Here is a 26,402-nt window from a genome sequence, read left to right as displayed (position 1 = left end):
AATTCTCGATAAAAACGCAAGCGTATAAATTCATAGTTTCTGAATATAGGAAAGAAATCTAAGATAAACTTAATAGTTTAGAAAATAGAAAATTATAATCCAATCTCTAAATTGAATCAATAGTAGTCTTTAGAGGTACAATTACACGCACACACACACATATACACATAAAAAAAAAACGTTTTTTTTTTTTTTTGCAGTATTTTTTTAAGCTCTATATTCTGTCATATTTTATTAAAATATGTGACTACGTTCGGGACGAATTTGTTGAAAAACGCTCGAAAATAGTTATATTTTTTTTATATTTGAATAAAAAAGACTGAACTAATATCTATGAAGCCGAAAAATTCTAGTTAAAAGACAATATTTTTTTTAAAAAAATTGCAAGAAGGGGCTTTTTTTTGCTTCAATAAAAGCAAAACTCTTTCTTTTAGTTTAGAGGTTTATTAAATGATTTGCATAAAATTTTGCAGATAGCTTGAAATATATTATTTAGTTTATGAACTAAAAAATAAGCTGTATTTCTATCCATTCTTTAAATATTGGGACTCGAAAGTTAACTAAATAACACGAAATTTTCAGTCTTTACACATTATAAAGCACTATAATAACTATAAATTTTTTTAAATACATAGATCACTTATTTTCTTGTTCAGAATAATTGAGAAATTATTATACCAAATTAGAACAAAAAAATGTGAATTTAATTTTAATTTATGGGGTTTTTCGTTAGAAAATTCTACCAAAGATTAGAATTTAAGAAAACATCATTTAAAGATGTTGTTGTTACTTATGTCACTTTACAAGCCCGCTAACAGATCTGTCAGCGATTTAAACCGAGTGAGCGTCTCTTGTTTTTTCAGTAACGCCAACTAGGCCCAAGCGTACGATTCAGTTACTTCATGTGGCACATTCGCTTGCACAACCCCTTCTTTTACAGGGGGGTGAGGTACATTCACACACCTCACAGAAAGAACACAGAAGAAGAACAACCAAGCCTGAACCGGGACTCGAACCCGAGACGCTCACATCACAGGAAAGACGCGCTACCCCTATGCTAGGATACCAATATATAAAAATCAAGGTAACTTCCCAAAAAATATACTCAGAAACAAAATTCTAACGGTTTTTATAAAGAAACCTGTTCAAACATTAAGAATATTAAATTTTAAAAATAATCATAATTTCGCAAAAAAAAAAAAAAAAAAAAAAAAAAACTTTTTTTTAATGTAGTTACCTATCTTAATGCTTTGTAGAAAAATTTCGAGGCTTGTCAGTGAAATTTGGACCGGCAGAATATTTTTCAATATCATTGCCAATAATACGTTGCTTTAAGCAAAAAACTGGCGTCTTTTAAGAAAAAGAGCGGAAAAAAAAAAGAACTGTAAACTTTTCAAGATAGTTACGAACCGGAATTCTTCCCAAGTAGATGCGTGAAGAAATTTGACATTAATAATATATCAAAATATAAATTAATACCTTTTAGGAATTTCTTTCAAAATGAAATAACTACATCTGATATTTTCCAGAGAGTTGCTAGTCATACTTCTAAGTGATTTAATTAGGTATTTTGATACTGAGGTCTTAAACACTTTAAAGGAATAAATTGAGACAGGGCTCTTTTTATAACTAATTTCGCATTTCATTTTACATAGTCTTTACCACAAACTTTCAGCTCTCATAATAAATCATGATATCATTCAATAAATTAACAGTACATACAAGTTTAATAACAGTTGGGAAAAAATATAGGGTTCAACTATGCCCTCTAATTTGATGGTCATTTCTTAATTTTAGAATTTTCTTTCGAAAAATATTATGCAACCCCATGCATATTATTCTAAAAATAAACGACTGAAGTGCATATTTAAATACAACATGGAACGTTTCGCACTTCGTAGAAATTATTCTAAGGTAAAACGAGATTGCACTCTTTGGGCGCTTTATTTTCTAAAGATTGGAAACAAAATTTCATACATATTTATAATCCTGATGTAAAGATGATACTGAAAAATCAACTTATTTAGCTTATTCCATTTTTGAATTGCTGTGTATATGTTTACATATAAACAGATACACAGATCGACAGACGGTAATCAGCAGCCGGGTCCAATACTTGATACACATCTCTAAACCTGATAATAAAATTATTTACAATATTTCATTCATCTAGCTATTTGCGTTTTTCCGTCATTATGTTCAAATGGACTAAGATGGAGAGATAGACATCCTTTATACACGGATCGTGATAAAAAAAATTAGATAGAAATTTACAATTTTGATGTAAAAACTACGCACAAAATTCATCCATCTAGACTTCTGTTTGTTTTTTATTTATCTTGTTCACAAACACATTCTCTCTCTCTCTTTTTTGTTTTGTTTTTTGTTTGTTGTACCCAGGGTGATTTAAAACGTAAAGAATTATACAAATCTTAAACTCGAATTTTTTGGCGATTGCATTACTTTTATTTTGTGTATTTCATACGCATGAAAGTTAAAATGTTTCCATACACTGTACACATATGAAATTTTAATTATACTCAAAAATTGCACGCTGATAATTCTAAATATTGTGGATGAAAAGACAAATCTTGTGGAGAAGATTATGAATATTGTGGAAGAAAGAACGACAACATCGTTCATTGTTTTGTTCGCAACATTGACATTTACAATAAAACATTCATTTTTAAGATTTACGAAGCATTCATTAACTATTATGAGTGGTCTGCCGGAACTTTCTTTCATACGTACCAATAAAGATCTTATTCCACTCTCCTCATAAAATAATGAGCTATGGGTAGGGTAGCCTGCATGACATTGGGAAACATAAAGTTTTGAACGAAATATAGATTTTAGACGTGATACTAGCAGTTTTACTGAATCTATCGTGCGTATATGTACTTTGGATGCGATTGCAACTTCAACACGAAACTACAGTTGTAGTTACAAGATAACATAACGCATTCCATAGAGTATAAATTTCTTTATAATTTATCGCGTTTACATGCATGTGAAAGTACAGACCGACGGACGGTCAAAGTGTTGACAGATTTCGTTCAAATTCAGAAAAGAATCTACATTTTAGATGCTACAACTGTGTACGAAATTTTATCTATCTAGCTTGTGGTGAATAGCATAAAAGCCAGTTAACAACTACGCTGCACGAGCAATTGCTTTTGTATAATGGTTATGTTACTGGACTGCGAACCACAAAGTTCCAGGTTCTATCCTCACTCAATCTATAATCCCTAAATTGGTGACTCGGATGATGAACCTTCAACCTTCGTACAGCTGTTGTGGCGCCATCTACCCGCAAACAAAGTCGTCAGACTCACTTGACGCAGCAACCACTCACCCACACACGCTCGCCATAACGCTTGGCGCTACTCAAATGGATACAGGCGCATTAGACTCAACAGCCAATACATCACCACTCAACAGCCATATCGTTCGTCTCACGTCCGACTCACTGGAGGGAGAGTCTGTGGTGAATAGCATATAAGCCAGTTAACAACTAAGCCGCACGAGCAATTGCTTTTGTATAATGGTTATGTTACTGGACTGCAAGCCACAAGGTCCCAGGTTCTATCCTCACTCAATCTATAATCCCTAAAAGCTCTTTATATTTTGTAGTAATTAAGTTCACTTGTATTCGCACATTAAAACAGACAGAATGCCTCTGAATGAATTTCGTTCGAAATATAATTAAAATCCATAAATTTGATCTAAAATCTATATACCGAATTTCATATGCCTGGCTCAAAGCGCTTTAAGTTATCATGTTTATGGATAGACAAATATAATTCCAAAAATGTGCTCTCCGAATTCGAGTGATGTCTAAAACTCGAAGATTCGTCAAAATCTCGAGTGCGAATTTTTTAAAAGATTATTAATACTTCTACACTTCGTGAACGAGAAAGGAAAATTCGTACCAGAAATGCAATTTATCTTTCTCGGAATTCTTTTTTTCTAGAATTCTTGTAAATTAATGCAATCCTGGAAGGAATTTATTCCCATTTCAACGGATTCCCCTCAAAAAAATACTACAAATCTGTCATTCAACTGATGACTAACAGTCTTCACAGCCTAAGAATGTGTGGCACTCACTGTTTCTTCAGCTACTTTTGCAAGAAGACATGCTTTTCCACGACCCAATCTCCATCTTGACAGCATTCTTTAAAAATGATGGATCGGCTTCAGTGACAAATTATAAATCTACTGAAAGTCATGTACTCGTATTGTCATCATTAATAATAGAAATTATTTTCGCACGGATTCGTGAGAACTGACAGACATAATATTCCATTTAAAAAGAAAAATTCAAGTGGACAAGATGGCCAGACGTGTCGAAGTAACGAGACAGTTTGTTCACTAGTTTGCCCCAGATTGAAAGAGTATTCCGATTTGAATATATATTAAATAAATTATCCCTATATTTAATAATGAATGTTTTTTTTTGTATTCCCTTTTATATAAATTTACAATTTTTAAACAACCTTGATGAAATTTTGTATACATGTTCTTCCACACAAAAAGAAAGCTGCTGTCGGTTTTTCAAAATTCATAAGGTAACTTAACTTAATAAAATTAAACAACTTTCAAAATCTTACAAAAATTTTACTTCGCAAAAATAATTTTTACATATTTAAAAACTTAAATAATTATTTTTTAATGATACCAGTATCCATTTCTCAAAGTGTTTTATTATTTTAATAACCTTTTAAAAATAATTTATAACAATGACTTTACTGTTAATTTAATTTAAATGGGTTTCTTAATTTCATCAAACTTTCAAATGTGCATTTTCACTATTCTAATTATGTCAATTATTGTTAATTGTTATTTATTATTTTATGTTAAAATTAAGATAGTAAAAAAATTGTTTTCTTAATAAGATTTCTATTCCCTTCTGTTATTTCGCATTATTAACATTTTTTAATTTGCACCCTTTATAATTCATCGTAATATGAATTCCATTATATTTATATTTTTTCAGACTTGTCAAATAATAAAGCGAGATTCTAAATACATGTATTCCATATTAGTAGTTTAACAATTAGTAAAACCAATATTATAATGTAAAAGCCAATACACCATAATATTGGTGTAAAAGCCAAGATGGTCGCTAATAGCGGTTAATACTATATTTATAAAGTTCCAGATTGAATATCCTCAATATGATTGAAATGCTTTAGATTATCCCAAATTTTACTAAAATGCAAATAGATCATCTTTACTTAATTGCGACGTTTAATTTTAAAAAGTGCCATAAAATTGCTTAAATTCCCAACTACTGATATACAATTAAAGTGACCAGATGCGCCAAATTAAATAGAATAATTCAGATTTTTAAATCTTTGTCCTGTATTGAACAACAACAACAAAAAAAGGCACTTATGCTTGAGTATTGCCGTGACTTTCAAGGCTTTGCTGCGCTCATTTCTGTAATAGCCCACCACCACCGTATGTCAAGAGTATGCGAAGGAGAATAGAAAGGAATCACAAATTGACTACTACGATTATTCCTAAGGCACACAGAAATAACTGATTGACCGGACTGCCGTGACAGCAACATTGGCGGGAACTGTGGTTGAGTCCTAAGGGCCTTCACCGGCCACGGTACATCCCTTCCCGTCTTTAGTACGTACCGTCATCGATGTGGGGTCGCTACCCCCCAAGTTTTCTGTACCCACCAGGATAGCGAAAACCAACCACCATACCGGAAGCTTCTGATTTTTGGTGACCCTCCCCCCCTCCCCAATGGAGGAGAATATAAGTTAAATAGAAGCAAAATTGTTGGATTGTATAAGTAAACGAGAAATTCAAGAGGAAAATATTCAATTAAATTATCTTATGCGCAAACAAACAGACATAGTGCAATGTGCAGATTCATAATAGTTTCGAGGTCGAACTTTCCGACAGTTATAGCACATTCTCTATATTGCATAAGTACAAGAGGAATTAAAAAATAATATTTCAGCAACATCGTGACGAAAAAGGCAATTACTATTCTCTTTGTTATTAATTTTCCAACCATTCAATCTAAGAAGGTTCATTTGAATTACTTAATTACTTTCGACTGTAAGTTATAAAAATAAATTATCTCATCAATTTTAAAACGAACCAACATTAATAAAGAATGCAAGGTTTTAAAATGGGCTGTCATCTAGAAGTCAAGAAAATAAAAAATTAATGCATGAGAAGATAATGGTATTCATATTCCAACCGCCTGGAAGAGCTATTAAAAATGCCTTCTCCACCCAGTTACTCTTGCACAGATGTGTAATGTATTAGGCTGAAATTGAGCAACGGAACATTCATTTATCTTTGACATTAAGTAGGGCGAGTAGTTTCTCCGTTACTCGAAATTAAAACTACTCTTTTTGTAGTTGATTGTCAATCATATGCCGAAAATGGACAGTTACAAGTTAACTCCATGTGAAATCAATTGTTTAGCACATTGCATGCCACGTCGCGCACGTGTGTAGGACGGTAATATTTCTCAGAAGATCACGTAAACCTGTGTGCGAAGTGCGTTTTATCTTTATATCTACATCGCATTGCATCCGAGAGCTATTATAATGCATTTTCGATGGATGCCTGATATTGTGGTCTGCAGTGAAACACTTTTTAAGTGGGTTTTCGCAGATATAAACTAATAAAATGCATGAGCGCCATGCCGTTCATATGTGAGAGACATTAAAAAATGATAAAATTAAAACAAGTTAACCTAATTATCATATTTCAATCATCAATTTAACACAGAACATATTTGATGTCAAATGAATGCGAATTACAAAAGAGATAGTATAAAACTGCCCTAGCCCTCTGTGAAACATTACCCAATTGACCATGCCACGCAATGTGTTAAATTGCATTGAAATTGAATTCATATGGAATGCTAATGAAAGATTTTTTACAAAATTCGATGAAACAGAAGATTACCTGATTTTTACTTTTTCATATACGAAGTATAGACAAAATATTATAATTATCAAAAAATGTGAACTGGGGATTTTGGCCAATTTTCAAGTTTTAGACCTACCTGAATTCGAAAACACATTTCTAGAAAATGTCCATCCATCTGTCTGTCTGTGATAAAGATAACTAAAAAACGCTTTCAGCTAGACGGATAAAAATTGGTATATGGTCCTTAGACCAAAATTGTAGATTTAACAAATTTTTAGCAAAAATATTCAGAGGAAGTCTGTCTGTCCGACTTTTCGAATATAAGTTAACACGATAATTACTAAAGGAAGAGAGCTAGAAATTTAAAATTCGGTACCCAAAATTATCATATCTAGTCTAGACATCTATCAAATTAAAGGTTGACCGTCTGTCGTTCTGTACTTTCAGAAGCATATAATCGCGATAATTCAGAAACTCAAAGATTGAGCTATATCAAATATGATAGGCGATTTTATGAATATAATTGTAGTTTTGGTTTTTTTGGTTTCAATCAGTTGGAGGGGGGGGGGAGACAATTTTAAACGCAAATTCTATTTTCGGATATTATTAATCTCATGCCAGGGATTAATCGTCCAAAAAATTCACCAAACATAACACGATAGATTCAATAAAAATGGTAAATTCTCGCCAACGGTTAATATTTCGTAACTATTGCACACCAATGCTATGCATGGCGTTCTCTGCTTCACCCAAAATTCACAAATGTTAGCGGGGGGGGGGGGGGGAGCGACAACCCTTTATTAGTGAGTATACGAGGAAATTTAAGAGAATCCACTCCCGCAGTTTTTTATTTTTAATGACATTGCGTTTAAAAGAATGAACTAAACACAACATTTTTAATGACATTGCGTTTAAAAGAATGAACTAAACACAACATTTTTAATGACATTGCGTTTAAAAGAATGAACTAAACACAACATTTTTAATGACATTGCGTTTAAAAGAATGAACTAAACACAACATTTTTAATGACATTGCGTTTAAAAGAATGAACTAAACACAACATTTTTAATGACATTGCGTTTAAAAGAATGAACTAAACACAACATTTTTAATGACATTGCGTTTAAAAGAATGAACTAAACACAACTCGTCTAGACAAGATGTTATTTATTCTGTTAGCAATATTTGATATATGATTATCACAGATTAACTAACAAAAATTATAATAGAAAATCTCATTACATTGGCAGAGAGTTTAATTAAAATTGGAATCCTATTCTCCTTAAAATATGCTCTTTACTTTATTACTATTTTATTAGGAAAAAAAGAAGTAAAATATTAGGAAACATTTCTTAAAGAAAAGAGATAAAAAAAGTTGCAATGCAAAATACGGATGAAACAGAATTTCATTTCATGTTATGCATTAGGCGCCTTTGCCGATCTCCTGACTTATCATAAAACTCGATTATGTTTAATTTTAGTTAAATCTCTTATGCATAACTTGATTATCTTTCTACTCTCTACAAAGTGTTCTTAAACATTGGGTTGTTAGACTTAAAGCAATTACAATTACAATAGCTTTAATTTTGCTCTAAGTTTCCTAATAGAGTCAATGGCAATAAAAACTTAATTGCCCTGGTAACCTAACCGCACGTAGTCTTCTGTAGCTTTACTTTCTTATTCCTTACGTAAACTGCTTAGATAATAAAAAGGATCTTTCTTCGTGAGATTTCAAACAGTGCATGAAAATCCATCGATTAAATATTGTATAAAGCAACGTAAATGTTCAAATTTCTCTGAAGCAATCAAACACACTTTTAAAAAAATATTTAAAAAAATATTCTTATAAAATTTAAAAATTCAGAAAAAATTTCTTGAAATTTGAATCGATATCGTTAAAAAATATTTTTTTGAATTTTAAAATGGTGTAAAATATTTTTTGTATAACAACATTTTTGGAAGTTTACTGCAGAAAACCTACCTTAACTTTTAAAAAAATAAATTTTTCTAAAAATCGATTATACATTTTCACCTTATAACGTATATTTTCTGCAAATTTGGCAGCTCTAGGTCAAATAGTCTGTTCTATAGAGCGTCGCTATACGTTCCACTTTACTTTTATTAGAGTTTAATATTTCTAATGAAAAATGAATAAAAATATGTAACTATTATTCATTTCAGTATCCCGAGACTACCACTCTTCGACGATTCTACTTTGATGAGGGGTGAGACGCGGAAGGATGAGAGAATTTCCGGAATTCTTCGTCATTCTTTGACCATGATTTCCACCCCAATTAGATAGTTTTTTGTTCCGTTTTTTTTTCCCGCGTGTATATTAGTGTCATTTCTAGCCGTATTATTTTAACTCGAAACTGCGTATTGATTGCTTATATGACTAGTTCGTGTAGCAACAAAAAGCTTTCAGGAGTGACACAAAGAATATTTTATATAATATCATGTAAATAATATAATATCATGCAATAAATGTGACCGAGATTATCTATCGATTTTATTCTGAAAATATTATCAAAAATATTCAATAACAAATAAAAAAAGAAGCGTTTTAACATAAAAGTTATTATTATTTTGACAAAAAGTGAGTTATCAAATTGTAAAAACAGAAATATTTTATTTATTTTTCAGAATTTAATATTTAAATCTCTTACAGCAAATAGAAATTATTCTAAAGTAGCTTTATAGTATTATAGTATTGCTAGTAACTATTTTATATTAAAATCTTTTTCCCACAATATTACGAGTTATCCGCAATTTTTTCTAAATCCGTGAATAATCCTAGTTCCTTTTATTGTTAAACTAGTCGCCTTTGGCGACCAGCCGGTTCGCCAATCTTAATGTTCGTTAAAATTTTAATAATTAAATATTTTATGCAATTCCTACTTCAATAGCTTCTTCATCAAAATATTTTAAAACTTCAAATTTTGATAGTCCTATAATTCACTCATAATATTATAAAGGCCTTCAGTCATAACGTAATATGTATCTCAGATTCATCACGACCAGATCGATTAATTAAAAATGTTTAATTTTAAATACATCAAACACTAAGAAAATAAAACGAATCGTTTAAAATAATCGGTTGAAAACAGGTTAAAAAAACGATGTACTTAAAACTATAAACATATACAAAAAATCCGTTGATAATAGTTGTCAACAATCAAAACACAATGCGCATGCGTGAATTTTCAACGCCAGTTACGGTAACACAAATGCATGAATTTTTCTACGCCAGTTGGGGTAACGCTAGACAGATTAGAAATTTTTCATTTCCTTTATTCTGTTTTATTTTAATTCAAAAGTACTTCAGAATGAATCTGAAAGATCGGTTAATTAACAATGTTTCATTTTAAATGCATCAAACATTAAGAAAATAAACAGAATCGTTTGAAATAATCGGCCGAAAAATGTTAGCCCTAGCCTCATTGCTGTTGGAAAAAAAAACTGAAACCTCACTCATTTACCGGTGGAGAAAATTAAAGGATTCTTTTTGGCGGGAAAGTTAGTTTTTAATTAATAATTAAAATTCTAAAAAAAAAAATTTAAAAAGGGACCCCAGGTGCACATTCTCGACCTCCAAGGTATACATGTACCAAATTTGGTAGCTGTAGGTCAAACGGTTTGGCCTGTAGAGCGCCAACACACACACACTTTGAGCTTTATATAAGTGTAGATAGATATAAACATTTCCTCTTCTCATCTTTCCTCTCAACCCTATTTTGAGAAATAAATGCATCCTGACGCATGCGCAAAAGCAAGAAATTTTTCAAATCCATAAACAAACAATAGTAGGCAACATCCTGTATCGCAGAGTTAAAAAAATTACTCTGTATAAAGATAGTAAAAATAAATAAATAAAATCAAAGATCTTATGTAATAGTTGACAAATATTCATAATGTCCAGCCAGGAAAAATCATAAAACCTACCAAAACAAACAGAAACCTTGAAGAAACAAGGAAAATTTCCCAACATCATTATTAGTCAGTCGTCAATGCAAACAAACGATATTGCAAAAAGGAGACAGATCACGAAGGAGAACGTTCTAAACAGGATGAAGTGCAGGATTTACTTCCAAGGATGACATCTTTATAAGGAAGGAGCGACGGTGCAGAAATTAATTCGACCTAAGATTTCAGAAGTGAACTCGGATGTTCCGTCTTCCTCGAGACAGATGTTAGAAGAATCTTGCAGCGTATTGTTACAGAGGTTTTATTAAGTGGCTGTCAAATTTTTATCAGTCGATGAAGACAAATCACCTGCTGATGGTATAGAAAAGTTTAAATGTGATATTTAAAACATGACAGTTGATACATGCATTCAACTGCTGATTTTGAGAACAATGGATTTATTTAAGGAGTTGACAAGCTTTGAGCTAAGCAGCCTAAATTTGAAAATTACAACAATTTTTTTCCAGTTGATTTTGGATATATGCATTTCAATGCTGATTACGGTGTTAATCGAGTTTGATAAGACGATTTCTAAGTACATTGGTATATTCGAAATTATTTAATTTTTTTCCCTTCTTCTTCGTCATTTTACTTAGTTTCTATGAATTATGATTTTTCTTTTCTTTTATTTTTTATCTTATAAAAATAATAGCCTAATTGTTTCAAAAATTGAAATTTGAAATTCTTCTGTTAGATTGCGTTAATTTGAAATAAGAAACAAATAAGGAAAATAATTATTATTTTAAACAGGCCACAGTTATTAATTATTACAAAGAAATTCGACGAGTCAATTAATTTTCGAAAATCCCGAATATCTTATAATTTTAAACAAGCAATTCTTACATATATGCATAAATTTATTTGTATTTTGAAACGGCTTGAATGGTTTGGATCAAATTTCATATTTAGATAAGGTTTTGCTTTTCACGTTTATTTATATAAGTGTCTTACCTGAAAAAAAACGCGATTTTACACACAAAAAAAACCCCTTTTTTTTACAGCTCATTTATTAGAATAAGTATATTCAACTCTAGCTTCGAAGAATGGACAATGCAATATAAGAATCAGAACAACATGAATGACACGTATGTTGCGGGCCCTCGGTTCGAATCGCGCTTTTAGCTTAATTTTTTACTTATGTATTTATATTTAATATTTTTGATTTTCAAATTTATTTATATTGGTGTATTTCCTAAAAAAACACAATTTTACACACAAAAAAAAACTTTTTTCTAACTAACAATTAGAGCACTTTTCTATCTGTTCCCATGCTGACAATGCCTTATAGCGCCATCTCTGACCCGATTTCGCCATGGTAAAATTGAGAGTAAGTTCAAAAATATACATAAATAATGATAGATAAACTGTAAAATAAATTCTATAATATATCAGAATGTGTTATGTGTTCGAATAACATGTTAAACTAAGTGCATTAGTGATTTTTTATTCAAATGACCAGTTTATGCGTAGGTAAGACGTTAAACTTATCCATATATAATCAGTAAATATTTACCCCCAAAAAACACGATTTTACAAAAAAAAAAAAAAAAAAAAAAAAAAAAAGGTGATGAAATTTGGGCTTCCAGATATCTAAAATAAATAAAAAAAAACGGAAACGGTTTTTCATTAAGAGTAGATGTATTAACTTTTTGTATTTAGAGTTTGATCACTTCTGAAATTAAAATAGAATCCGCTAAGTATAAGCATGTCAAAATTAAGCATACAATTAAGTTACGGAAAATAAATATGCGTTCATATAATTTTTTTAAAATTTCAAATAAAGCTTAAAAATATCTGGGAAGAAATCTACTCAGAATGATTTGAAAGGTGAAACCATTTGCTAACCCTTTATATTTAATTCAGTTCAAAATAACTCTATTAATAACAAAGAAGAATTCATGTGAGTTTTAGCGCTTTCTAGGCAAGACCTTTTTTTTAGAGATACCAAATTTCGAACATATATACTTTAGAGGATGAGACTGTGCATAAAGAGCGAGAGATATTTTCGAAATCTTAATTAATTAAAAACTAAGGGGGATTTTGAGGTTTTTCCTGCAAGTACTTCCGAAAATACTATTGCATAAGAATGATTTTTACACCGTTTCAAAATTCAAAAACAATCATCTGTCTAATAAAATTAATTCAACTTTCATGCATTTTTTTTTTTTTTTTTTTTTTTTTGCTGAATTTTGACGAACATTTTCAAACATTTTTGTCGTTTTACAAATATATTTATACACAGGATTTTCTCCGATTACTAAAAACTAAGGAAGAAAACTTCCGTTCATTGTTTTCCCAGTTTGCGTGTGGAATAAGAAAGTGAAATTTGAGTACCGCGATATATGACATGCAAATAGCAGAATATAGATTACCTACAAGATTATCTTACAGTGTTACTAGGATATCATAGGATATGATTTCATTATCAAGGCTATTTGAACAATAAACGGAATAGGTGTAAAGTTATCAAACTAAGATGGCTTTACTGCGTGAAAATTAGATGCTTGAAAATAATATGAGGTGGTAAGTTTGAATAATTTATGCAAAAGCGATTTCATTGAGATTACACACTATCAGTATTCCTGGCTAACCAACTAGTAGCCCAAAAGTGGCTAGTAATATATAAAGAAGTAGAAATATACTGCAATTGTTTACATATTTCTTTCGCTTAAGTTTCTTCTAACACATTTCTTTCGCTACCATTCGCGCAGCAAAGTGTTGGCAACCCTATTAAAAAAAACATTTCACAGCTGATAGTTTATGAGTAGTAAAAATGGAGCACTACATAATAGAACAACGTGTTTTCATTGTTGAACAATATTTCAAAAGTAATGAAAGTCTGGAGGCCCCCGTTCTAAAATTTGAGAATTGGCCCCCTAGATCGTGTGATTTAACACCGATTGAATTTCTTTTTATGGGGTTATTTGGAGTCAAAAGTCTATGCAACGAACCAATAAGCACGCGCGCAATGAAGGAGGAAATTCAGCCACATTTTTGCAAAATGGTCACGGAAAATTTCGACAAAAGAGTGCGTATGTGCCAGCAAAATCGTGGCGGCCATTTGATCTACGTGTTATTCCATACATAACCCTAAGCTGAGTACTTTACGATTCAATTAAAATAGGACAATTTAAAGGGAAAAAAACTGTTTTTTATTTAATTTAAATCTTGCGTTAACACGTTGTTTTATCGTATAACGCTTCATTTTTACTAACCCTAAACTATTATCTTCCAAATGTTTTTTTTAACAGGGTTGCCAACACTTTACTGCATGAAAGATGACAAATTCCAAACTTGCGGTTATTTTGGGAAAAACCTTTACGAGACAATAAAAAAAAATATCCTGGATATGCGGGTAGATATCCATGAGTATGCTACCATGAATTTAATTCAGATATAAATAGAATTAATTTATATAAATTCAATATACAAATAGATTTATTCGTATACATTACAATTACATAATTAAATACACGGTAGCATCCTTATAGATATCCATGGATAAGCTACAGCGCATTTAATTTCTAATTGAAAGTAACAGCAATGAATTTACAGTAATTACAGTGAAATCTAATTTATATTTAGTAATTTAATAAATACAGTCAAAATTGGCTAAGTTGATTCTTAAAAGTTATAAAATAAATGAAAATTTTCTGCAGAATGTCATAGAAACCATTTTTTCTTATAGCATTTCAAATAAAATGATTTTTTCCCCTACAGCATTTCAAATAACATGGATAGATCTTTGTCTGCACCCCCAGAGGAAGCTTATATAAGAATTTACAGCAATCTTTGTACACACTAATTATAATTAATTAATCTTTAACTCAATTAAATACTAATTAAATATACAAGTTTGTAATTTTCTTTAATGCTATTAAGAGTATCCGAAAATCGAGTTAGTCTTTTAGACGCGTATTTTCCAACCGATTGAAACAAAAATTTAACACAAAACTAGTAGTCACAGAATCCCATATCAAATTTAATATATATAAGTCGTTGAGTTTTTGAATTATCGCGTTTACATGTATGTATAAGTAGAAAGTACAGACCAACAGACAGTCAGACAATCATCGGATTTAGCTCTAAATTTCTTCTGGTAATATTGTGGGAATTAAATTTCTTCTTTCTTCTAACACTTTATCTTTCTTTCTACATATAGATATTACTATCTTCGTTTTGTAGTTACTTTGTTAACTTCTATTCGAACAGCCGGATAGAGACTTCCTCATAAGGAATTTTCAACAAATTTTGACAGAAATCTATAAATTTGGTGTAAAGACCCGTCGGTGTGGTAAAGGTAAATTTGGTGTACCAAGTTTCATCCGTCTAGCTCAAAGCATTTTTTAGTTATCTTTATCACAGTCACAAAGACAAACATTTTCCAAAAATGTGTTTTCCGAACTCAGGGAGATCTAAAACATAGAGATCAGTCAAAATTTTAAGTTCCGAGTTTTTTTTTTTTTTTTTTTTTTTTATGATTACAATAGTTTCTTTATATTTCGTACCCGAGAAAGTAAAAATGGCATAAACTTTGTTTCGTAAGGCAGACACTTTCGTTCGTCTTCCTTACATATTTTAAACAAAAGATTTTTAACGGAGTTCTTATTATTTTTTCACTAAATGAAATTTATATTTCAGTAGAATGCATGACCACCATGACCTTCTTTCCATACTTTGTTTAAATGGCATTTGTCATTCTTTAGAATGCCTAGGTATTAAAAATAGTGCCTAAGGAAAGTAGTATATGATTCTTGTCTATACTTATATAAAGCTCAATGTGTGTGCGCGTGTGTGTTGGCGCTCTACAGACCAGACCGTTTGACCTACAGTTATAAAATTTGATACATGTATACCTTGGTAGTCGGGAATGTGCACCTGGGGTCCCTTTCTTTGAATTTATAATTAGAATTTTAATTATTAATTAAAAACTAACTTTCTTTTCTAACTTAAAAAAAATCTTTTCCCCACCGCCAAATGAGTAAGGCTTTAGTTTTTTTTCCCACGCTAATAAGGGTAGGCTTAATATTTTTCGACCGATTATTTCAAACAATTCTGTTTATTTTCTTAATGTTTGAAGCATTTAAAATTAAACGTTGTTAATTAATAGATCTTTCAGATTTATTCTGAAGTACTTTTGAATTAAAATAAAACAGAATAAAGGAAATTAAAAATTTCTAATCTGCATAGCCTTACCCTAAATGGCGTAGAAAAATTCACGCATTTGCGTTACCAACTGGCGTTGAAAATTCACGCATGCGCATTGCGTTCTGATTGTTGACAAGTATTTTAAACGGATACAGACTTGATTTAAATTATTTTTAGGTTAGTTGTATGCTTTGTATTATATTAATTGCAGATTAATCCTTTCCACTTTAATTTAAAGCATAAATTCTACGGGAGCTAACAAAAAAAATGAGAATAGATACATATTACGTTATGACTGAAGACCTTTATAATATTATGAGTGAATTATAGGACTATCAAAATTTGAAGTTTTAAAATATTTTGATGAAGAAGCTATTAAAGTAGGAATTACATAAAATATTTAATTATTAAAATTTTAACGAGCATTAAGATTGGCGAACCGGCTGGTCATCAAAGGCAGCTAGTATTTAATAAATGACTAAAATTGTCTAGGCATTCATGCACAGCCTATAATATACATATCTCGGGACAAAGTAATGCATTCAAAATGCTTTGTCTTTATGTAAAATGTATTCATAAACCGAATTGACCATTAACTGAAATTTCATCGTACGTTCCTAACTATTTATCTACTGTTATATTCTTAAAAGATTTCTCAAAAATTTGTTTTGCTCAGTTCAAACTTCAGTTAAGTTATTTATAATACTCATGTCAAGTTCGGAGATTAAAATCTTCATCATTTACGTCAAGTCTCTCCATATTTTCCAGTTTGACAGTCTAATTATCCTTTGACCACTGATTAACAAACGAATTTACAATCATGACAGGTTTTCGTTATAATCTGTGCTTTGGAAAAAGAATCACAATATTCAGTTTGCCTCCCTCATAAACTGCAGAACAAATTACCATGAATTTTCGATCAATATTTTTTATGACGTACACAAATGCTAATCAATGAATTCATACTTGTGAAGAGGAAACATGTTTTTCAGCTTATATAATAAACCAGCGTGACAAGAATACATGATTTTTAAAATGCTTTTGATGATTTTAAAAGCAAAACCTAACAAAACCAGGGGAAGTGGTCACCCCGAAACTTTCTCGCATACTCTCTAATAAACCTGACATGGCACAGAATCAACATTAACGTACAATAGTCAAGAAATATTACTTTTTGCGTAAATTTAGTATTTTTACTGCATCTATCGTAATTATTTGGCGCATTATTAGGACATTATTTGGCGTTTAATCCCTTGTATGCGGTTAATAGCATTCAAAAATCAAATTTGTTGTTTATACACGTTTTTCTCATCTGATTGAAAGAAAAATTTGACACAAATCCGCACTTGTAGTCACAAAATCCCATACCAAATATGATATATTTAAGTCATTGAGTTTTTGCATTATAGAGTTTACATGTTTCTGAAAGTACAAACCGACAGACAGTCACCCATTGGATTTGACTCAAAATTTGACAAGTGTCTACAATATGGATGTTAAATATGCGTACCGAATTTCATTCATCTAGCTCTCTTCGTTTTGTAGTTGTCTTGTTAACTTATATTCAAACAGCCGAACAGACAGACTTCCTCCAAACGTATTTTGCTCAAAATTTGATAGAAATCTACACATTTGGTTTAAAGACCGTATACCAAGTTTCATTTGCCAAGCTCAAATCATTTTTGAGATTTCTTTGTCACAGACAGGCAGGCGGATATTTTCCGAAAATGTGTTTTTTGAACTCAGGGGGGTTTAAAACGTGGAGATTCGTCAAAATCTCGGCATGGAATTTTCTGAACAGACAGAAATACTTTCAAAGGAATTTAATCCAAAATATCCAAAATGTTGGTGTATTGGCACTCTACAAGCTAGTGCATTGAACCTACAGCTTACGAATTTGATTCCAATATATAGGGTGGTTATAATTAAAGTTCCACTTTGAAATGGCCGTAAAAGGAAAACTACTGGACCAAATGTTATCAAACTTGGCAATAGTTTAAAGGTGGTCATGGAAATTTCTTTTCTGCCAAAAAAAGTTCAAAAACTGACCACCAGGGGAAGAAATGAATCTGTATGCAATATAGTTAAGCAAAATACGGCATGAAGACCCTGGTTTCAAATGTGTTCAATTGTTTCTGAAACGTGTTACAAAGCATATTCAATGTGTGTTATCTGAAAACCACTGTTTATGGTGATAATCTAAACAATTTGGCTGAACTGAAAGATGCGATACACCGAGATATGCGTAACATTCCTCCTGACATGTTAAGAGCTACTGTTGAGAATGCAGTAATGCGATTTAACTTACTTTCAGAAAATGGTGGATGCCACATTGAACATGCTTTGTAACACATTTCTGAAACGATTAAACACATTTTAAACCGATGTCTTCATGTCTTATTTTGCTTACCAATATTGCATACAGTGCCATTTCCTCTTCTGGTGGTGAGTTTTTGAACTTTTTGGGACAGCGGTGGAAAAGAAATTCCCATGATCTTCTTTAAACTATTACCAAGTTTGATAACATTTGGTAAAAGTAGTTTTCCCTTTCAAAGTGAAACCTTAATTATAACCACCCTGTAATTTTGAAGGCGAGAATGTGTACCAGGCATCGATTCATTTGAAATTTTAGCAAAATTTTATTAAAAGTTATACGAGTTTTTCGCCTTTTAAAGTAATACTAATACTAATTAAATAAATTCTGTAAATTTTTCTAGAATTTGGATAATTTAAAAAATATTTTATAGCATAACTTTATAACAATGAGTCTTAAATTCAAATTATTTCCATTGTTCCATCAAATGTTTAATTTCATGTTTTTCTTCTATTTGTGAAAGCCAAAGAAATAATTATTTATTATTTGTGTTTACAAAAAGGCAACGTGCAATTAAAAAATAGTTGTTGTTGTTTTTATGGTACTTGCCATGGACAAGCTCTCTGACGAAGTCAGCGATTTTAAGCCAAGGGAGAGTCTCTTGTTTTAGTAGCGCCAACTAGGGCCAAGAGTACGTCTTAGCTACTCACTCATCACATTCTCTGGCACAACATCTTTTTACAGGGGGACACATTCACACATCTCACAGATAGAACAGATGAAGAATAACCATGCCCGAACCGAGACTCGAACCCAGGACGCCCACGGGGAAGACGCGCTACCCCTATGCCAGGACGCCGGCTAGAAAATAGTTTAGTTATTTAATGGAATAGTGATGTCATGGTACTTTACATCCTTTACCTTTAGGAAGGTTCATGTGTATAACAAACAGAACAGATCCAAGGATATTAAAAAAACACGGCTTAGTCCTATTTTATATTTAAAACTCCTCAGCCGGAGAAACCATGAACAAGCTATGCAGAAGCGATTTCATCGAAATCAAATGTTACTAATATTTCCGATGAATTAATTGGCCATCAAAAACGCCTAGAGTCAAATAACTACTGCATTCGACTGGAATAACTATTACATAAATAGTAACAACATACATCGAATCTACACACAATATATGGGAAATTTCGAATTCCATGCCATCATTTACTAGGCATTGTAAATTATTTTAAACATATTAGTCGGAATTAGGAAACTTTTCTTTAGGTGGCTTATCTCAGTTCGTTGATTATAACATGTAATCTATTTAAATGCTAAATGCCCTATGCTAGAAATCTCTACAAAAAGAAATCTGTTAGGAAAAGATCCGGTGATCGTTAAGGGAGGAAAAGAAAAGCTCACAACTATTATTTCCGAATCAATTATTTGTTCACTAGCATTCCAACAAAATATATTCATACATCAGTTTAATAATGAGAGAATTCTCAATCTTTCTAGCAGCAGTATTTTGAATGTTCCAATAATTTTGTATTAGTTCCCAAAAATTTCTCTCGTCTTAATATTATTAAAATAGCAACTAATAAATTTTAATTTATCCGATTGATTGCACTCCACAAAGGTAACGACTGAGAAGTTTACCTATTTTCAACCATCAAAAGAAGTGCTATCAATGACCCAGTTTAATTTATTGAAAAAAAATATTGTATTTGCGTCAAAAAAAATTAACACACAAAAAAATGAAAAATTGTTGTATTCATTAATTTAAACAATTAAATTTCTGATAATCGGCACGATTTCACATTTGTATCAATAAATTTGAATTTCGAAACTTTAGTACACGTTCTAAATTACTCATATAAAAATTATTCAATAAATATACACATTTTTGTATTTTTTACAAAACGAAATAAAGAAAGCCGGAATGAATAGCACTCCAAATCATTAGTTAAGAATATTACAAATGTGAGAAACGATCAGGAAATTAAACATATTAACTAATTGCTAATCATTGGAATTAATAATATAATTACTGAAAGCATAGTTTTCCTTTATTAAAGTTTCATTAAATCTTTGTTTGCTGGACTTACTTTTCTTTAAGAAATCTCATGATTGTCATTAAATAAGTTTAATAAAAACTGAATATAAAAATACACTATTACTACTGCTCAAAAAATTATTTTCTATTTATTTTCCATTTCATCATAATTCATTATTATAAATTTCATGAAATCTTGAAGTAAGTTTTTCTCAAATTACAACCAGATAGCACCGTTAGTACGAAATCAAAATTTAATTAACTTAATCGATTGACTAATATCGATATGAGCGCATCAGAAAGGGACAACAAATTACTGGTAAAATTACATCACAAGTTAAATAAACATAAACTTTAATTTAGCATTTTAGTAAAAAAATGCAAAATACATTGAGATAACATTTTTTGATTAAAAACTGAAACTGAATAAGATTATATGTTATAGTTTCATCATAATTTTGCCTCTCCTGATACAAATACAACAAAAAACAGCTGCTTTGTAAAATATGATCAGATTTCAATAAGATTAATAAGAGATCTTATACTTTATTTTTCAAAGAAAAAAGTTTAAAATGTGGTAGAATTATTTAGAATTACAAAAGTACTGAAAAACTCTTTCTAAAGACAAAATATTTTAAGATCCAAACGAATAATAGATTAAAATCGTTTTATTTCATTTTAATTTTTCACCCATAAAATATAAAGAATTAAAAATTACCACCAAAACTATAATTTATTCATCTGCCTTTAATCGTATTTGTTTTTAAAGATGCTCGTTTCAAACGATGAACTTGAACGAAATATTATTTCGGTAAACAGGTTTTAAAAAAAGAGAGGGGGGGGGGGGGGAGAAAATAAGAAGATTTGGGAATTCAATGCATATATCATTTTTACTTATTAAATGAAACCCATCATTTTATTAGAAAGGAATTATCTGTTTCTCTACGTGAAGAAAATGGTGTTTTCTTATTGTTGTTGTTATTTCACCATTGTGGGTAGAGTTCGAAATGGTACGGGCGCTGAGGGCTTTGAACGAAAATATTCAATTTTTAATAGAAGAACCAGAAATTGTGCGTAAGGGAATCACTTTTCAAATGCTCATTTTCTGATAGAATAACTTAAACAGGAATTTTTCAATTAATTTAGATTTTTTTAAATTAATTGTTGAATTATAAGACTGCTGAGCAACGGATTTTATTTATTTCAATTTTACTTGACAAACTAAAAACATTTAAATTATCAAAAATGAATCTGATATCCTTAAAATAGTAACTGGCTCTTGATTGTGTAATTCTCGACTACATTAATACTTTCAACGCTACCGACGAGATATCTCATCTTTCAGATACTTCCTATTACAGGTTTCTGTGGGCTAAAATTTGTCTCTTATGTCAGTTTAGATAGGTAGAACTTTCTAATATATATCTGAAGAATACCTTTACTTCTTTCAAACTGGCATAAGAAACAAATTTTAGCCCACAGAAACCTGTAATTGGAAGTCTCTGAAAGACGAGATATCTCGTCAGTAGCGCTGAAAGTGTTAATTGTTGCATTATAAGACTGCCGAGCAACGGATTTTATTTATTTCAATTTTACATGGCAAACTAAAAACACTTAAATTATCAAAAATGAATCCAGTATCCGTTAAATAGTAATTGGTCCTCGATTGCATAAATGTATCGACTTCAGACAATTAGAATGAAAAGAGTTATATTCTGGTAATTTTTGTGACATGCTGCACTTAAGAAGAAAAATACAATAATTTTCTATTAATAAATTTGCGTGAAAAAAAAAAGAAATATGGTAAACTGCAATCAAAATGGGAGGGTGAAGATTATGAAGAAGTCAAACTTTAAAGTGGGATTCTCAGAACGGAAAAAAAAAATCTGAAGGTTGAAAAACAAAGTTATAATTAAATAAACTATAAACAACTTGAAACGAGTAATTTTAACCATTATCTTTCATGTTACACCTAGAACCAAGGTTATTTGAATATACATTATCGTAACGAGGGTTTGTTCCTTAATGAGTATTTGTTATTCGTCCCAAGAAATATATACTGTGTACTTAAGAAATTAGTATGATTTTTATTCTTTTAATAATATGTATTGTGTTTAGAAATAGTATATATATATATATATATATATATATATATATATATATATATATATATATATATATATATAAAGTGCTTAAATTTCATTTAAAAATTTAACAATAATTTCGAAAATTATGAGGGCTGATATTATAGACAATTACTTTTGATCAAGAATTTTGTTCAAGAATAATTATTTTTTGATCAAGAAATGATTTTTGGTTACGATTTGCATATAAATAATTCGCCAACACATCTAATATTTTTCAAGAAATTGTGATTAGAAAATTTCTTTCCTAATTATAATATAAAGCTTGATGAAAAGACAAGGAAAAAAAATTAATAATCTCAGTATTTGAATAAATTTCATTAATCTCACAATTGATTTTCAAATGCATTTTAGTTCGAAAACTTCGGGAAAAAAAAAATTTTATTTCTTAAAATAAAGGTAATAGAGAAATAAACTTTAATAAAATAAACAAACAAGTTTGTACAAGATAGAAAAGGCACAAACTACCAACTTTAGATAATTTCAATTATTCCACTTTTAATAATTCTACTTTTTTAGAATTGAAGGAATTCTAATAAAATAATAAAAAGAAACAGAATTATTATACTTCCACAGTTATACTCGATTATAAATCCGGTTCAGAACTCTCAAAACATAATAAATACAGCTTGATTATTCCAAAAATTATTTAAAAAGTAATATAGAATAAACTATACCAAATATAAAAGTAATATTATTTACTTACCTCGCAATTAAATAAATCCTTAAATCCAAAAGAATACCAAAATTCAAAATTATATCAAGTTTTCAACTTTCTAATCGATTCCAGATTATTTCGAACACGCGGTTACATATCAGAGAATGAACAATTTTACCGCGAAGAGAATGAAAATCTGAGTGAATGATGAACCCATGTGTCTTCGTCTCCAAGTGCAGGGTTGCCGGAAAGAGAATAATCGCCAAATAGCTGAAAATCGTGTTTCGGTGAAATGTCATTTTTAACAGCACTTACCACAGGAAATGTTCTATTAAAATATGCGCAATTAATCCTACATGGCATAACGATAGTTACAATATTTATCTTTATGCTCGTTCAAATTTAATAGTTTTTAATTTTAAAATCAAAGAAAATTATTAATATATTATTAGAGATTTTTAATAAACAGTTTTAATTAAATAATTAAACATTTAAAATTAATTTTTCTAAATGCTTTTTTTATTCTTTACTCTTATATCAACGGAATGCCTTAAATTCCCTTTAAACATATATAATTAATCAGTACTGGTCAGCATAAAGATTTATATATTTTAAGAAAAAAATTCATAATATAATGATTTTTTTTTTAATTTTTTATATTTGTCACCTTTGAAATAAAAAATATCACTTGAAGTTTTTTTTAATTGCTTTTATCGCTCATAGAAAAAAAATTCATTTAATTCTTTTATTTCTATCAGTTTTAAATCTTTGAATAATTACATTTTATGCTCAAAAACTATTATATAAAAAGTGAATATTAATCATTAAAAAGAAGATTTTATATTAAATTTAATTATTTTTTCATTTTAAAACAAGTCATATTTAAAAAAATTTATAATAAATAAAGAAAAAAGAATTTTATATGCTCCAAACTAATTGAGTTCGAATGATATCAATTATAATATCTTTGTCATATCGTTCTACCACAGCGATTTTGGTCAAGTATAGATGGAAAAGATTTCGAGTCAGTTAATTTTTTAAAAAGATTTATGTAATCATATTTGGTTAATCTTTTAATTTTTATCCTGTGAATGATGGCTTCCAATAAAAAAATTTGCATAAAACAAATCTTTCCTGAAATTTCAGGAAAAATCTAAATAAAAATTATATATATATATTATGTATTCATCAGGTGTTTAACTTTTTCTCAGAATTAATGTAAATGAAATGATGTCCAATACAAGTTTGTAAATTCATATTTAAATTTCTACTGACAAAGAACTTGTTGAGTGTTTGGTTTCCAATTTATTTCTCTTGTCGCCAAAAAAGAGAAAGCGAGCCAAAAGTATTCAATGCAGTCCCTCTTTTCGTCTTCTTTCCTGCCGAAATTATTTCTGTTATCGTTCGCGAGAGATTTAGTTCAGGTATTCTTTATTTTTATGTATCAGTATCTATTGTATTGTGTATTGAAAAAATAAAATTTAAAAAAAGGTTTTCCAAAAGAAATTATTATACTTTAGACGTATGACCAAGGTATTTTTTAAATCTAATCTATCATTTAAAAATTATGATAGGAAATAGTATGAGAACGATTAGCAAAATTCGAGATTGATTCATTGAATCATTATCAAAATTTTTATTCATTTATTATGGAATAACGATATTTCATGTGGAAATATCGTAATGATTTTAAATTTTAAGAAGCCATTTTTTTTTTCAAATTATAATTATGTCGGAATAATTTCAAAAATAAAAATTAAACTTCTCTTCTCTCTCTTTAATTTAAAATGTTGGCTACCCTGAAGGTTAATGAACCAGCTGGTCACCAAAGGCGGCTAATATTAAATAACCAAAGGCATTAAATAATTTGTGACATACTCTATAACTTTTTTTCTCTCTTTCGCTAATCGATACAGACCTAACATATAAAATGGCGCCATGGCTGAACTCAGTGATATATAATTTGTATTCCATTTTGGTTTGATGGCTCTAAAACTTCCACTTTTTGTGATTTGCGGCAATTAAGAAATTTTTTTTAAAGAAAAAAGCGAAGGTTCAAAGAAAAACAATGTAACTTGATAATTTTTTAGACTTATTTCATATATATATGATGATTTGATTGTACTGTTTTATGTTTTATTGTTTAAAATTATTCTTAATCATATAGAAACGGCAAAAAAAAAGTATGTAATATTCTTGCAACGAGCGTGTGTATAAATCCAATAACTAATCAATAAAAAATATTGTTGTAAAATATGCCTAAAATGTTTTTAAAATAAATATTAAAAGTAGAGAAAGAATTAAATGGAAATAAAATTGATATCACTGAAAAGATAATTCTTTAGAATTTTAAAGCAATATAAGAACTGCGTTTGCGAAATTATATAATACGTTATTGACAAAAAAAAACGTTAAAAATTGCTTAATTTTAAATTAAAATTCTGAATAAAATTTTGAAAAATGCTTTTTTATTGAGAATTTCAAGATATAACTATATATCAAATTTTGTAGCGCTAGGTCTGACAGACTGCTCTGTACACAATATTTTGCATGATTTTTTTTTTCACCACGCTTGCCGCAATTTACAAATAGTATGCTAGGCTATAAATATTTCCATATTAAAAAAATTAAAATAAAATAAAAACTATCATTCAAAGCAAAATTTAAAATGATCATAATATTATAGTATCAGAGACGGAAATAAAATTAGCTTACCGAAAGGTTTTTCTTTATTATTATTTATTTAAAAGCGGCTTAAAAATAATTTTTGTGCTCTAATATTCCCAGAAGTTATTGAGGAAACTCTTTACATATTCGACTCATTTTTACTTTCTCGATATGAATTATAGAGAAAATATTGTAATCTTCAAAAAATTCTAACTCGAAATTTTGACGAATCTACTTTTTAGATATACAATATAGACCTACAAAATACTTTTTCGGAAAATGTCTATTTGTGCGTCCGTCTTTCTGTCTGTGACAAAGGTAAGTCAACCAACTGACTCGCCGACCCGCCACGAAGGCACAGGGATTTAAACCATAAGGCTGAATGACCAGACCGCCGCAGCAACACTGGCGGGAACTGTGGTTATCCTAACTCCTAAGGGCCATCACCGGCCACGGTACAACTCTGCCCGAAGGAAGTACGTCCCGTCATCGATGGGAGGAGTCAGATCCCCCACCTATTTGTGTACCCTCCAAGGTGGCGAGATCGAA

The 26,402-nt window shown here is 29.9% G+C and overlaps 1 protein-coding gene across 1 annotated transcript in view; it reads right to left on the bottom strand.

Moving 5' to 3' along the window:
* LOC129972807 (heparan sulfate 2-O-sulfotransferase pipe-like) overlaps positions 1 to 23,381 on the bottom strand; it is an 88,626-nt gene extending 65,245 nt beyond the window's left edge. Inside the window, exon 1 of the mRNA XM_056087082.1 lies at positions 23,235 to 23,381. The gene's annotated coding sequence lies outside the window, so the exon portion shown is untranslated. The remainder of the gene's footprint in view (positions 1 to 23,234) is intronic.
* Positions 23,382 to 26,402: the final 3,021 nt, after the last annotated feature.

The sequence above is a fragment of the Argiope bruennichi genome, chromosome 6 (genome assembly GCF_947563725.1).
Source record: "Argiope bruennichi chromosome 6, qqArgBrue1.1, whole genome shotgun sequence".
In the NCBI taxonomy this organism is placed as follows: domain Eukaryota; kingdom Metazoa; phylum Arthropoda; class Arachnida; order Araneae; family Araneidae; genus Argiope; species Argiope bruennichi.
Note: the sequence above shows the minus strand (reverse complement) of the source record. Positions and strands in the feature narration are given on the sequence as shown.